This window comes from Triturus cristatus, chromosome 12, assembly GCF_964204655.1.
Source record: "Triturus cristatus chromosome 12, aTriCri1.1, whole genome shotgun sequence".
Classification (NCBI taxonomy): Eukaryota; Metazoa; Chordata; class Amphibia; order Caudata; family Salamandridae; genus Triturus; species Triturus cristatus.
Genome location: NC_140595.1, coordinates 120,917,034 through 120,931,862, shown reverse-complemented (window position 1 = coordinate 120,931,862; position 14,829 = coordinate 120,917,034). Strand labels below are relative to the sequence as shown.

The 14,829-nt window shown below is 41.2% G+C and overlaps 1 protein-coding gene across 2 annotated transcripts in view; it reads right to left on the bottom strand.

Annotated features, from left to right (window-relative positions):
• Positions 1-14,829, bottom strand: part of LOC146772836 (cytochrome P450 2B4-like) — a 209,199-nt gene that overhangs the window by 169,136 nt on the left and 25,234 nt on the right. The gene's annotated exons all lie outside the window — the stretch shown is intronic.

The window sequence follows — 14,829 nt, the reverse complement described above, 5'->3', positions numbered from 1 at the left end:
TTACTTCAATATCTTTGATATTCCATCTGACAGTTGGGTTTTGGAAGATTTCTCCACCACAACGGATGACTATTATCTTCTACTCTTCTAGAACAGTTGCTCATTGTGAAAAAAATTGTTGGACGGGAGAACGCAACTGTGTCGTTCATTCTCTCACTCTCCAAGTGTGATAAACATGACTGACATTCCTGACATTCCATTAAAAGACATGACATTCTTGACATTCCTGACATTCCAAAACATGACTGACATTCCACTAAAAGACATGACATTCCTGACATTCCATTAAAAGACATGACATTCCTGACATTCCATTAAAAGACATGACATTCCTGACATTCCATTAAAAGACATTCCATTCCATGACATGACATTCCTGACATTCCATTAAAAGACATGACATTCCTGACATTCCATTAAAAGACATGACATTCCATTAAAAGACATGACATTCCTGACATTACATTAAAAGACATGACATTCCATTAAAAGACATGACATTCCTGACATTCCTGACATTCCTGACATTCCATGAAAAGACATGACATTCCATGAAAAGACATGACATTCCTGACATTCCATGACATGACTGACATTCCTGACATTCCAATAAAAGCATGACATTCTTGACATTCCATTAAAAGACATGACATTCCTGACATTCCATTAAAAGACATGACATTCCTGACATTCCATTTAAAAGACATGACATTCCTGACATTCCATGACATGACTGACATTCCTGGCATTCCATTAAAAGACATGGCATTCCATTCCAAGACATGGCATTCCATTCCAAGACATGACATTCCATTCCAAGACATGACATGACATTCCATTCCAAGACATGCCATTCCATTCCAAGACATGACATTCCATTCCAAGACATGACATTCCATTCTATGACTTGACATTCCTGACATTCCATTAAAAGACATGACATTCCTGACATTCCTGACATTCCATTCCAAGACATGACATTCCTGACATTCCATTCCTTGACATGAAATTCCTGACATTCCATTCCATGACATGCCATTCCTGACATTCCATTCCATGACATTCTTGACATTCATGACATGACATTCATGACATTCATGACATTCATGATATTCCATGACATTCATGACATGACATTCCTGATATTCCATGACATGACATTCCTGACATGACATTCCTGACATTCCATTCCATGACATGACGTTCTTGACATTCCATTAAAAGACATGACATTCCATTCCAAGACATGACATTCCATTCGAAGACATGACATTCCATTCTATGACATGACATTCCTGACATTCCATTTAAAGACATGACATTCCTGACATTCCATGACATGACTGACATTCCTGACATTCCAAGACATGCCTGACATTCCTGACATTCTATTAAAAGACAACATTCCTGACATTCCATGAAAAGACATGACATGACTGACATTCCATTAAAAGACATGACATTCCTAACATTCCTGACATTCCATTAAAAGACATGACATTCCTGACATTCCATTAAAAGACATGACATTCCTGACATTCCATGACCTTCCTGACATTCCATTAAAAGACATGACCTTCCTGACATTCCATTTAAAAGACATGACATTCCTGACATTCCATGACATGACTGACATTCCTGACATTCCATTAAAAGACATGACATTCCTGACATTCCATTAAAAACATGGCATTCCATTCCAAGACATGACATTCCATTCCATTCCAAGACATGACATTCCATATGACATGACATTCCTGACATTCCATTAAAAGACATGACATCCCTGACATTCCATGACATGACTGACATTGCTAACATTCCAATAAAGGACATGACATTCCTGACATTCCATTCCAAGACATTACATTCCATTCTATGACATGACATTCCTGACATTCCATTAAAAGACATGACATTCCTGATATTCCATGACATGACTGACATTCCTGACATTCCGTTAAAAGACATGACATTCCTGACATTCCATGACATGACTGACATTCCTGACATTCCATGACATGACTGACATGACTGACATTCCTGACATTCCATTAAAAGACACAACATTCCTGACATTCCATGAAAAGACATGACATGACTGACATTTGTGACATTCCATTAAAAGACATGACATTCCTGACATTCCATTAAAATACATGACATTCCTGACATTCCATTAAAAGACATGACATTCCTGACATTCCATGACATGACTGACATTCCATTAAAAGACATGACATTCCTGACATTCCATTCTATGACATGACATTCCTGACATTCCATTAAAAGACATGACATTCCTGACATTCCATTTAAAAGACATGACATTCCTGACATTCCATGACATGACTGACATTCCTGACATTCCATTAAAAGACATGACATTCCTGACATTCCTGATATTCCATTAAAAGACATGGCATTCCAAGACATGACATTCCATTCCAAGACATGACATTCCATTCCAAGACATGACATTCCATTCCAAGACATGACATTCCATTCTATGGCATGACATTCCATTAAAAGACATGACATTCCTGACATTCCATGACATGACTGACATTGCTGACATTCCAATAAAAGACATGACATTCCTGACATTCCATTAAAAGACATGACATTCCATTCCAAGACATGACATTCCATTCTATGACATGACATTCCTGGCATTAAAAGACATGACATTCCTGATATTCCTGACATTCCATTAAAAGACATGACATTCCTGACATTCCATTAAAAGACATGACATTCTTGACATTCCTGACATTCCATGACATGACTGACATTCCTGACATTCCATTAAAAGACATGACATTCCTGACTTTCCATGAGATGACTGACATTCCTGACATTCCAATAAAAGACATGACATTCCTGACATTCCATTAAAAGATATGACATTCCTGACATTCCTGACATGACTGACATTCCTGACATTCCAATAAAAGACATGACATTTCTGACATTCCATTAAAAGACATGAAATTCCTGACATTGCATTAAAAGACATGACATTCCATTCTATGACATGACATTCATGACATTCCTGACATTCCATTAAAAGACATGACATTCCATTAAAAGACATGACATTCCTGACATTCCATTAAAAGACATGACATTCCTGACATTCCATGACATGACTGACATTCCTGAATTCCATTAAAAGACATGACATTCCTGATACTCCTGACATTCCATGACATGACTGACATTCCTATAAGAGACATGACATTCCTGACATTCCATTCAAAGACATGACATTCCTGACATTCCATTCAAAGACATGACATTCCTGACATTCCATTCAAAGACATGACATTCCTGACATTCCATTAAAAGACATGACATTCCTGACATTCCATTACAAGACATGACATTCCTGACATTCCATTAAAAGACATGACATTCCTGACATTCCATGACTGACATTCCTGACATTCCATTAAAAGACATGACATTCCTGACATTCCATGACATTCCTGACATTCCATTAAAAGACATGACATTCCTGACATTCCTGACTGACATTCCTGACATTCCATTAAAAGACATGACATGACTGACATTCCTGACATTCCAATAAAAGACATGACATTCCTGACATTCCATTAAAAGACATGACATTCCTGACATTCCATGACATGACTGAGATTCCTGACATTCCACTAAAAGACATGACATTCCTAACATTCCATTAAAAGACATGACATTCCTGACATTCCATGACATGACTGACATTCCTGACATTCCATTAAAAGACATGGCATTCCTGACATTTCATTAAAAGACATGGCATTCCATTCCAAGACATGACATTCCATTCCAAGACATGACATTCCATTCCAAGACATGACATTCCATATGACATGACATTCCTGACATTCCATTAAAAGACATGACATTCCTGACATTCCATGACATGACTGACATTGCTGACATTCCAATAAAAGGTTCAGGTCCCCACAGTGCAATCAAGTCCCCACAGCGTGAGTGTGTTATCACACCCAAGTCCCCACAAGGATAGTAACACAAACGCAAACACACATACACACACACGTATGTAAATATATATTGCATTTAAAATTTCCTTTAGTTTGACAATGTCCTCTTTTGGTGTATACTGTGTTTTTATTAATTATTTTGTTATGGGCTCTTATCTGGATGACTCATTTCACAGTCACCTGTGCCTACCAGTGCTATCGTAAGGTTCTAAATCTTAGTCCTGAATAACTATTTTATATGCTCCACTTCCACAACTAAGGTATTTGAAAAAGAAGGTTGATTAGCATGTCTAAAATCTATTTTGTTGCATTCCTCACGATTGAAGTAAAACAAGTCTTTTGCCAAAAAGGTAGTTTCTCCTTTTTGATCATACCTCCAAAGGGTATTTGCATTGGTCACATCACCACCGGTGTTTGTTTACTGCAATTATTTAATATGAAACACTAAGGATAATAAGAGTGCATGAATATAAAAAATATTACCATTATGCTCACCTGAAGTTGTCTGTGTGGATGCATGAAGTTGGGGAAAGACCATGGGTACCACAGACCGGACAACAGCTGGAAAACAGCTGTCGGAAAGTCTAGAAGGGAATAGAAGGTTGCAAGATTCTAAAGCGACAGTGAAATACTACGCTAAATTTGGAATTAGGAGGCACAAAACACAAAATTGACTTTCCAACTTGCACCCTTTACACCAACTTATAGGAAACATTGACCTTCCTCCTTTGGTGCGTGTTTGAGATCATGTGAGCTTAGGATGAAAAAATTATATGACAAGGTCAAAAGAAAGTAATTCCAAAAGTATAAAATGGACTTTATGCTCTAGGAGATTAAGAAATGACACTTTCCAAGGCTCAGATACTGTATGATGAATGTTGAAGTGAGGCATGGAGAAATATGGTCACTGAAACACAATCCAGACTTCTACTATAGCCTTATAGCCCGCCGTAGCGCGCTACACCAGCCATTAAACGCCCGCTCCAGAGGGCCTTTAACAAGAGAGCGGGACTTCAATAGCCAGTATAGTCCAGCTACGAAGGGCTATAAGGCTATTAGAACATTCTATATGCACCCATGTGTGTGCTGCTATTTTTAGTTTTATTTGAAGTGTTTAGTCATACGTGAAAAATGGTGCAAAAGGATCAGAGCTCCTTCTCTCAATTTGTGGGAAGGGCAATGTTTCAAAAAAATGTTTAAATACCCCTCACACACTGAAACCTGATTCAGTGTCATGCTTCATCATTGGGGTACAAACCACATTCTAACACCGGCACAGATCAGAGTTCTAGAAAAAGGATTAGGCTTTGTACCAACGGCAAAATTGGATAAATTCCAATTATGCAAAGAGATGAAAGAACTCCTGAGGAGACTTAAGTTACAAATCTTTTTCAAAGAACTGATCGCCTTTGAAAAAGCTGTCTTGAAAGATCTGGGAGAAATAGATCCAGCAACCAACAAGGTCGTTCACAATATCACCAGAGAGGAAAATGAGGCACTCAGAGAACTAGCAAACAACCCGGAATTGGTAATAAAACCAGCTGATAAAGGAGTGGCGATTGTAATACAATCAGCTGAGAAGTATGACCAAGAGTGCCTACGCCTCCACCACGATGAAAGGAACTACGAGGTCCTCAACCAGGACCCCACAGAGCAAATACGAGTGAAAATTGCAAGTATGGTGGAAGAGGCACGATCACATGGGTGGATATCTAAAAAGGAAGGGGATTTTCTAACCACGAATTCGCCAAGAACACCTTACCTGTACACTATACCAAAAATCCACAAAAATCTGGTCTACCCACCGGGACGTCCATAGTGTCTGGAATTGGATCCATTTTGGAACCAGTCTCCAAATTTGCAGATGCTTTCTTAAGACCACTTATACAAAAAAACTTCCACGTACCTGAAAGACACCAAAGACATCCTGCAATTGTCAGAAGGGCAAACATTTGACCCAGAAAGAGAATTATTGATAAGTTGTGATGTGGAGAGCTTATACACGAGCCTTCCCCACAACAAGTCCCTCAAATTAATAGAAGATGTCCTGTTCGACACCGATTGGGACTACCAGACACCAAGAAATATGATTATGGAGTGCTATCAATTGGCACTCAAAGAAAATTTCTTTGAATACCGGAACAATCTCTATTTGCAAAAACACGGGACCAGCATGGGGAGCACCTTTGCTCCTAGCATAGCTGGTCTCTATGTACATCAACTTGAAAAACAGAAGATCCTCAATCCCAACAATCCATTTTGTAACCATATACATATATGGAAACGATATATAGATGACATATTGATCATCTGGGAAGGAGATAAAACCACCGCCAGACGTTTTCTAACATGGTTGAACTGCCAAGACCAATTTTTGAGATTCACAAGCACTATTCCAAATGAAAAACTTGTCTTCCTTGATCTAAACATATATGCAAAAGAGGGAAAACTAACAACTACTACTCATTTCAAATAAACCTCCAAAAACTGTCTACTACTGTACAATAGCTTCCACCCTCGACATCTCCGCGATAACCTCCCTTATGGGCAATTCCTACGCCTACGAAGGAACTGCACGGAAATCGAAGATTTCAAAAAACAATCAAATGATCTGAAAAAGAAACTGGAAAAACACTAATACCCTAAAAAGGTGATTGATAATGCATACAAAAGGGCATGCAACAATTACAGAGACAGCCTTTTGGAACCCAAAATCCATAAGGAGGAAGAGAACCGCCCAGTATGTATAACAACTTTCAACACAAACTCCATTGGTATCACAAAAATAGTAAACAAACACTGGCGAATCCTCAACAGTGGAAGCATCAATCTACCAAAACCTATCTTCTCTCATAGAAGAGGTAAGAGTATCCGTGATTTGCTAGTACACACCAGACCAAAAGAAAGAAGAGAAGAACAGACAATGCAAACCACTTTAATGCCCCCAATCTCTGGGCATCATCCCTGTGGAATGTGCAATGTGTGCAAACTAACTAAGAAAAGCAAAGAAATCTTGTTCCATGATGAAACCAAATGGGACCAAAGAAGATTCACAACATGCAATAAAAAAAATGTGGTTTATCTGATCACGTGCCCGTGTCTTTTGGAATACGTAGGAATGACCACACGCCCTGTCAAGGTAAGGATAGGGGAACACAAAAGTAACATTAAATGCAAAAAGAGTACCACCAAAATGGCATCCCATTTTTTGGAAAAAGGCCATAAGTGGGAAGATCTCTCGTGGACAGTAATCAAACAGATCCAAAACGAAAGGTATTTGTTCGAAAAAGAACAACGGTGGGTGTTCCGTTTGAGGACTCATGAGAAAGGCCTGAACGATAAGATTCCTTGGAACCAGCTCTGATGTATACAAAATCTAACACAGGAATCCCCTGGCAACTAATGATCAACCAAAAAGTAGCAGACTCATAAGGAGTATACAGTACTACAATCACCCCATAACTAATACTGAACAAAGAGGAGGTTTATGCCCTTGGAAACTGGGTTTCTTCCTTTTTCTTCTTTTTTAGAGAAACTATAATTTTTGAAACATGAGTGTACACACACTCTATTTTTAAATATACATGGTTTTTGCTTTTCAATCCTTATCCTCGGACAGGAAAATGTTTCCAGTTAATATTTTTCCAGCCTCTAGCGTTTTAGTGCTGGGATTTATTCTTTATCCTTTTTTCCATTAGGTTTTCCATTTTTCATAATTTGACCCCCCGTGTTTTTTCAAAAAAACCCACATACATGAATGCATGTCTGCAATGTCTCTAGCACAGCAATTTGTTTTTCTTTTTTGTTTAATAATTCCTTTTAATTCAACCTCCATTTGGCTGCCTTTTGAAACTCCTCCAAAATAACCCTCAAAACAAACAAATATATGCTTGCTTTTTCAATTGATTCAATGTTAATCGTTCCAACAGGAAGTGGATCAAAATGAACCCTGTTTTGGGTCCATTTACCGGCGGCCATCTTTAAAAATTCCAAGGTCTAGTGTTTTTTCAACCTATTCAGTGTTAATCGTTCCAACAGGAAGTGGATCAAAATGAACCCTGTTTTGGGTCCATTTACCGGCGGCCATCTTTAAAATTTTAAGGTCTATTGTTTCCAGCCACACCTGTTTCCTATCAAGCATGCCTCCTTGCACTTTAAAAGACCGGGCTCTGGCAAACCTTGAGCCACGAGAAGGTACTTCCTTTGGTGATCGCGCTCCTTCCAGCATGTAAGTAGGACAATGGCATGTCCTTAAAAAAGCCAAAGAGACCACGCTTGTTTGTTTAAAAACCACCCTGGCGTTAAAACCTTGTTTTTCCTTCTGTTTCTTTTAAAATACCCACAGTGTCTATTTGAGGGCGCCCTACACCGCTCGTGTGAGCTCATGGAGCGATAACGATAAAATTCTAAAGTATGTATTATTATGGCACGTCCTTGTGAGAGCATGAATACCATTTATTTTTTAAATAAAAATAGACACATGGTGAGATCACAGTTTAAAAAGGACGAGTGCACAGACTTTTGCCAAACATCTCCCATTTTTTCCAAGGCCTGTCATAGGAGTACGAATGCGAGTGCTCATTTGCTGTTATCATTAATCTGTAACCTTTTGGGGCACAATCAGAATGTACATATACTTCCTTTATGTATGAATGTATTGTAACATAAGATGTATCTTGCTAGGAGATACACATGTATGATAGAATGTTGGGTAAATGTGATACTGGGCACCAGAAATCACAAGGAGTGTCCTTTCAGATGATTTATGAGTAGAGGATATTTACCAAATGGTTTCATTACCGACAACAGAGTTGCACAAGAGAAATATATCACAATAAAGCTTAAAACTTTCCATGTGAATAGATAAAGATAAATGATGAAAGCCATGATTTATCCAAAATATTTTTCTTTTCAGGTTCTTAAGATATACAAGTGGTATATTTTTCTACTCCCATAACAGGGAACAAAGGACAGTGTTTGTGACAGGCATATGTACATTTATTCTATCACCCATTGAGGTGTAACAGGGATCGTTTTTTTGGTCCTGAGGAAGAAAGCCAAGGGGATGGCTTCTGAAACATGTCGACCTTGTAGGAGGTGACTCATTATAGTACACCATCTACACCTCCCCACTTTTACTATTCTCAGCCAGGGAAGACAATAAAATATTTTCGTTCCACTAGCCAGAGAATTTTTAACCATCTCACATTTTCGTTTCACGATCCCAAGCACTACACATACTCACCAATCACTGAATAAAGTGCTCCTGCGTCTACGCAAGTCGTAGCACGCCCGTCCCGTAGAGGGACGGGAAGACCCCAATGATGAAGCATGACACTGAATCAGGTTTCAGTGGGTGAGGGGTATTTTACAATTTTTTGAAACATTGCCCTTCCCACAAATTGAGAGAAGGAGCTCTGATCCTTTTGCACCATTTTTCACGTATGACTAAACACTTCAAATAAAAATAGCAGCACACACATGGGTGCATATATATATATTCACATAATACATGGTAGAATCCCTATGTTGGATAACAGTATCAAGAGGAGGACGATTCTACCTTTTTTTCCTCTTCACTCCCTCCTTTGATTTTGTGATTATTAGAACATTCTGCCACTAGAGGGCAGAATGTTCTAACAAATAAAACAAAGGCCTCTCGGAGCCCGAGGGGGTTTAAAGCCCCTCGGGCTCCGAGAGGCCTTTGTTCACAGAAGGCAACATCGGAATGTTGCTCTGCGGGCTTTTACTGGCTGGTAGAAGCACGGAGCACTCCATTGTCTTCAATGGAGTGCTCTACATTCCAATGTTCTAATTCAAATTAGAACATTGGCATGTTGAGAGCTCCATTGAAGACAATGGAGTGTCTCTGGGCTATAATGGCTGATATAAGCCTCATGCTACAACATTCCAGTGTTTGTTTTTCTCTTTCTCCCTTTTTTTAAAATTTAAAACATTGTACCGTTAGTAGGTGAAATGTGCTAATAGCCGTACAGCCCTTCTGCCTCAGGCTATACCTGTTGTTATGGGCTCACCCTAGTTATAGGCTAGAGCTGCACTTTGGGTCAGGGCCTTTAACAACTGGGTTAGCCCTAGGCAGAAAGCTATAAGGCTATAGCAATAAGCATTGCAGATGCTGAACGGCAGAATGTGCGCAAAATTGCATTGCTATCCTTGTCCCAATAGTTGTACTTTGTGAAAGCAGAGATAAAGGTCTGCTGTGTCATTCCAGAGTATCTCTCTGTGTTCTGATATTATCACAGGGATTCACAAAATGAATCCTGTCTCCCAGATGGGAAGGCCTAAACTTTGCATTCTAAGGACAATGGAAATAGCACATGCTCTCTTGCAAACACTCCACCAAAACTAAAAATCACACTTTCATGAAGAAATGAAAGAAACCTTTTCTGAACAGTCCCTTCTCCTTCACTGATGAAGTGATGTGAGACTTTTATATATGTAGAGTTGCACTCTACACCTGCCATCACCAAGCCCCCATCAGCACCTAACCAAAGTATCAAACAAGCATTGACTATGCAAATATGTATGGCTTTAAAGGAATGTTCTATGGTAATGTGAACCATTACAAGGAAATAGCGTAGGCATAGATATGTATTCGTGTGGAAGCAAAGAATTGTAGAATACTACGAGTGTAGGTTGAAAGGGCAGTTGAGAGTTCCATGGTCGAACCAGATCTAAAAATCTATGTAGGTTAATGACTGCCCTCTTCCCATTTCTGCAAGAGAAAAAAAAGACACATGATCTAATTATCTAAGACACTTTAGTAGCATTCCAATGTCATGTGTGCACCCCTGTAAGTTTTGAATTAGGCAACTGGATAAATAACAAAATGATCACATCAAGTAGAGTTGTGGAGGGGTTGTTGAAGGTTTGCCTGTAAATTGGTTGATAAGCCAGTGCCAGAGCTTGTTACTTTATATAAAGCAACATGCCTGGCGGTTGCTTCTTACGGGGCGGGAGTATGGGGTTACCAAAAAAAAGTGCATTACAAGTGGTTGAAAATATAACGCTTATTGATGATCCCAAATAGCTCCGCCACTTCTTTCTCTCATCAAGAAGTGGGGATGGAATATGTAGAAGACCGTACAGGCTCTGCTCCTCTGGTCTAAAATGTGGGTGTCCGAAGAGCTACAGTTTTCCAGGGAGATCATCGAAGACTGTATCAATTTGGACAAGTCATTGACGATCCCCTGGCGTCGTTTTGTGAGGGATAGGCTATTTAAGATTGGGCTGGGTAAGTACTTTGATACCCCATTGAGTATTCCCATAAATGCCAAGGTAATAATCAAAGAGGACCATAACATCTGGGCAACCCTGCGTCATTCTCAATCGGAGGCAGTTGGTCCTAGTTGCCAGTTTATGCCTAAACAGCAATTTTACCTGTCCTTTACTACTAATAGTCAGATACGTTTTTTACTAACAAGACTCCGCTTAGGCACCTTGCACTTTTTAGTGGCTTTCCCCAGACAATCTGGTCGGATGGACTTCCTTACTCCTTGCCCTTGTGACAACATGGCACCCCAGAGCACCATGCACTTTATCCTCTTTTGTGCACTTTATAAGGAACCGAGGAGAAGATTTTTGGTACCCCTATTAAAGACCCTTCGTCCTTGTACTCACGTTGAGGGGTTTAGATACTTGCAATCCCTGACCAGTCCCGTTATCTGTAGTGCGGTGACGAGTTGTATTAAAACTGCAATGGGTATTAGGAAACGTTATGAAGCTCAGTAACCGGTCGGGGAGATGATGCACACGGTATAGCTCATTTTAAGAAACATGAATTCTATGACTAAAGAGGTGCTTATTTTTATTATTTTTAACTGTGATTTTATCTTCTAAACAAGAATTTTAACTTTTTAACAATTTTTGTTTGTCTGTTAAACTTTTGTGGTCATGGTGCGGAATAAAGTTATTTTGATCACATCTGCGTGGAGGGCAAGCACTATTTTTGTTGACAAATGCAACTCCTGCTGGATCAAAACATGTACTCCTGGGTCCCAAATTATGGGGAGAGCCAAACGCCCTTACTAGCAATGTTCACATAATTGTCTGGCGACGGCTGTGCTCACAGGCCAAACTATAAAAACTCCTTAATCAAATTAATAAGAATTCTTAACTGTTGTACTTTGACTGAGTGTGCACTGGGTTCCTGCTAACCAGGTTCCCGGTGCCGATGTTCTTTCCCAAAACTGCATTAAGACAAAATTGACACTCTTTGGCCACATGTCAGTCCCTTGTAATGGTACTTTAGGTACCAAGGGCACTATGGCCAGGGAGGGCCTCTAACGCTGCAGCACTTATTGTGCCACCCTTAGAGGCCTGTACACACACTCTCTGTCTCTGTCTCTCTCTCTCTCTCTCTCTCTCTCAGGCTGCGTGTTTTGGTGCAGAACAAAGTGACGAGACGACATGGCATACATCCCTGTGTGCCATGCCTACAACCCACTGCCCTAGCATAGGTCAGCCACCCCTTTAGCTGGGTGCACTATACCAGTTGTGAGAATTGGCCTAGACACTGGAGGGGTACAGGGCTCATGGCCCTGTACCCCTCCAGTGTCTAGGCCAATTCTTAGGCATTGTAAGTGCAGTATTGCCATTAAGAGTATATGGTGCTGGGGTGTGTCACTTTGAACTCTACAGCGCCTTAAAGGTTTTACAGAAAACTGGGAAGTTTGGTATCAAACTTCTCAGCACATTAAACCCACAACGATGCCAGTGTGGGATTTAATGAAAAATGCACTCAGAGGGCATCTTAGAGATGCCCCCTGAAAAACGACCCAACACTAGTGTCCTGGCTGAGTGGCTGCTCACCAGCTGCCTCCACCAGACATGTTTCTGGACTCCTGGATCGAGAGCCTGCTGCTCTCGGGGGTCTGAAACATTGCACATCCTGGGACGAGGTGCCAAGTCTCCTCTCCCAGGGTAGGCAGGGTCCACGAAGGGGCAGCTTCAAAAGCTTGCCACCTTTGTAAGCTATACCCCAGTCGTTGCTGCTTCCAGCAACTGGCCCCCACCGGTTCGGACCCCTACTTTGGGCAGGAGAATCGGCAGGAAAATCACGTGAGGAAGGGAGGTGTGCCCACCTTTGCCGACCCCCACTCCTCAGGTAGGGGAGGCGAGGTGAAGCACAACTCTCAGTCCCCGCCATCTTGCAGATGAGGGGGACCCAGCCAACCAGAGGGTGGCATACTAGGCGGTGTACCCACCCAAAGGAAGGGACCCAATTTTCCAGACCTTTACCTACCTATAACACCCCTAAATCTAGTATTTAGGGGCAACCTCGAACCTTGCCTCCTCAGACAAGAACCGACCAGAAGAAGAAGGACCAAAGAAGCCACGCTGAAGTAAGAAGAGGAAGACGCCCACTGACTTGGCCCCAGCCATACCGGACTGTCCGCACCTCAAACCTGCTCCAGCAAAATCCCGGTGTGTCCTGCAGTCAGGGGCCCTCAAGAACCCAAAGGACCTGCCCTGCCTTCCTAACCCAAGACTTTGTCTCCCATGAGCACATGATTTGCTCACCAACAGACTTTGGCTCCTGCCAAATCCGCGAGTCTGCACCACTCTGCACACGATGCCCACGGCCTGAATTTGAATGGCGCAACACCACAAGGACATCTCCCCGACCATCCTAACCTGAGATCTGGTGATCTCTGACCTGCTTTGAATCCCAAATCGACACCTGCAGCCCCTTTTTGGAGGAACCCCCAGACCGCGACCAGAGCTAGTAAGAAAACCCACTAAAGACACCCCTGCACCTGACGTCCCACAGCCTAGGGAGGCCCAACCAACAGTGTCCCAACCAGCAGTGTCCCAGCATCCCCAGGCATTCCAACTTACCTCTCCAACTGGTGGTCACCTCCAGAAGATCTTCGTCCCCGAGCCTGCAGTCTTTGTTGCGACCGGAGAATCTCCAATGAAATCAACAGAGCAACGTATGCCAAAACAGCACCCTGCACCCAGCTGCTCCTGCAGGTGCACTTGGGGTGCTAACTCGGATACCACCTTGCCCTGAGCCGAACAGCAGGAGCTTTGATATCACAACCTTGTGGTCTGCTCATGAGCAGCCACCAACCAGAGGCCCCCTATCCCCCATTGAATAACATTGGGCCTCAGCACTCTGCACCTGGCCGTCCTAGTGCTGCTGAGGGTGCAGCCTTGACCCTGGGGGATCCCTGGTTCTAACCCCAGAAAACCAAATACAAGTACTTACCTTGAAACCAATAACCTCATTTCCTCCTATAGAACTGCATTGACTGCATTCTTGTGAAAATCGTTGTGTGGAGTTGGTTTTGTATGAGAATTTGAAAAACTGCTAATATCTAAAAACTGCTTTACTTACCTTTTGTCTAGTAAATGCCCCAATGTGATATCTAGGCATATCGCACTGAGTAGAAAAAGTAATCCATAAAGTAATCTGAAAAGTAATCTAACAGTAATTTCCACTTTATTCAAAGTATTTATAAACCTTTTACAATGTCATTTTTCATTCAGCTTTTCAAGGCAGGTTGAACAATACCATTTACACTTACCTGTGCCATGCCTGTTTGGTTCTAGAAAAATAAATATAACTGAATAATATTTTTACACAAATCAAATTGGTCGAAGTTTAGTCTTTGAGTGTGTGACATCATTTCTTGCCTGAGTGTGTACAACAATTGCTTAACACTGCCCTCTGATAAAGCCTTACTGCTCGCCCACACTTCCACAAATAGAGGGTAAGGTGCAATCTAATTTTACTTCTGCCTACCTTTGGGGTTCCACTGGACTCTGTGCACACTATACCTCATTTTGG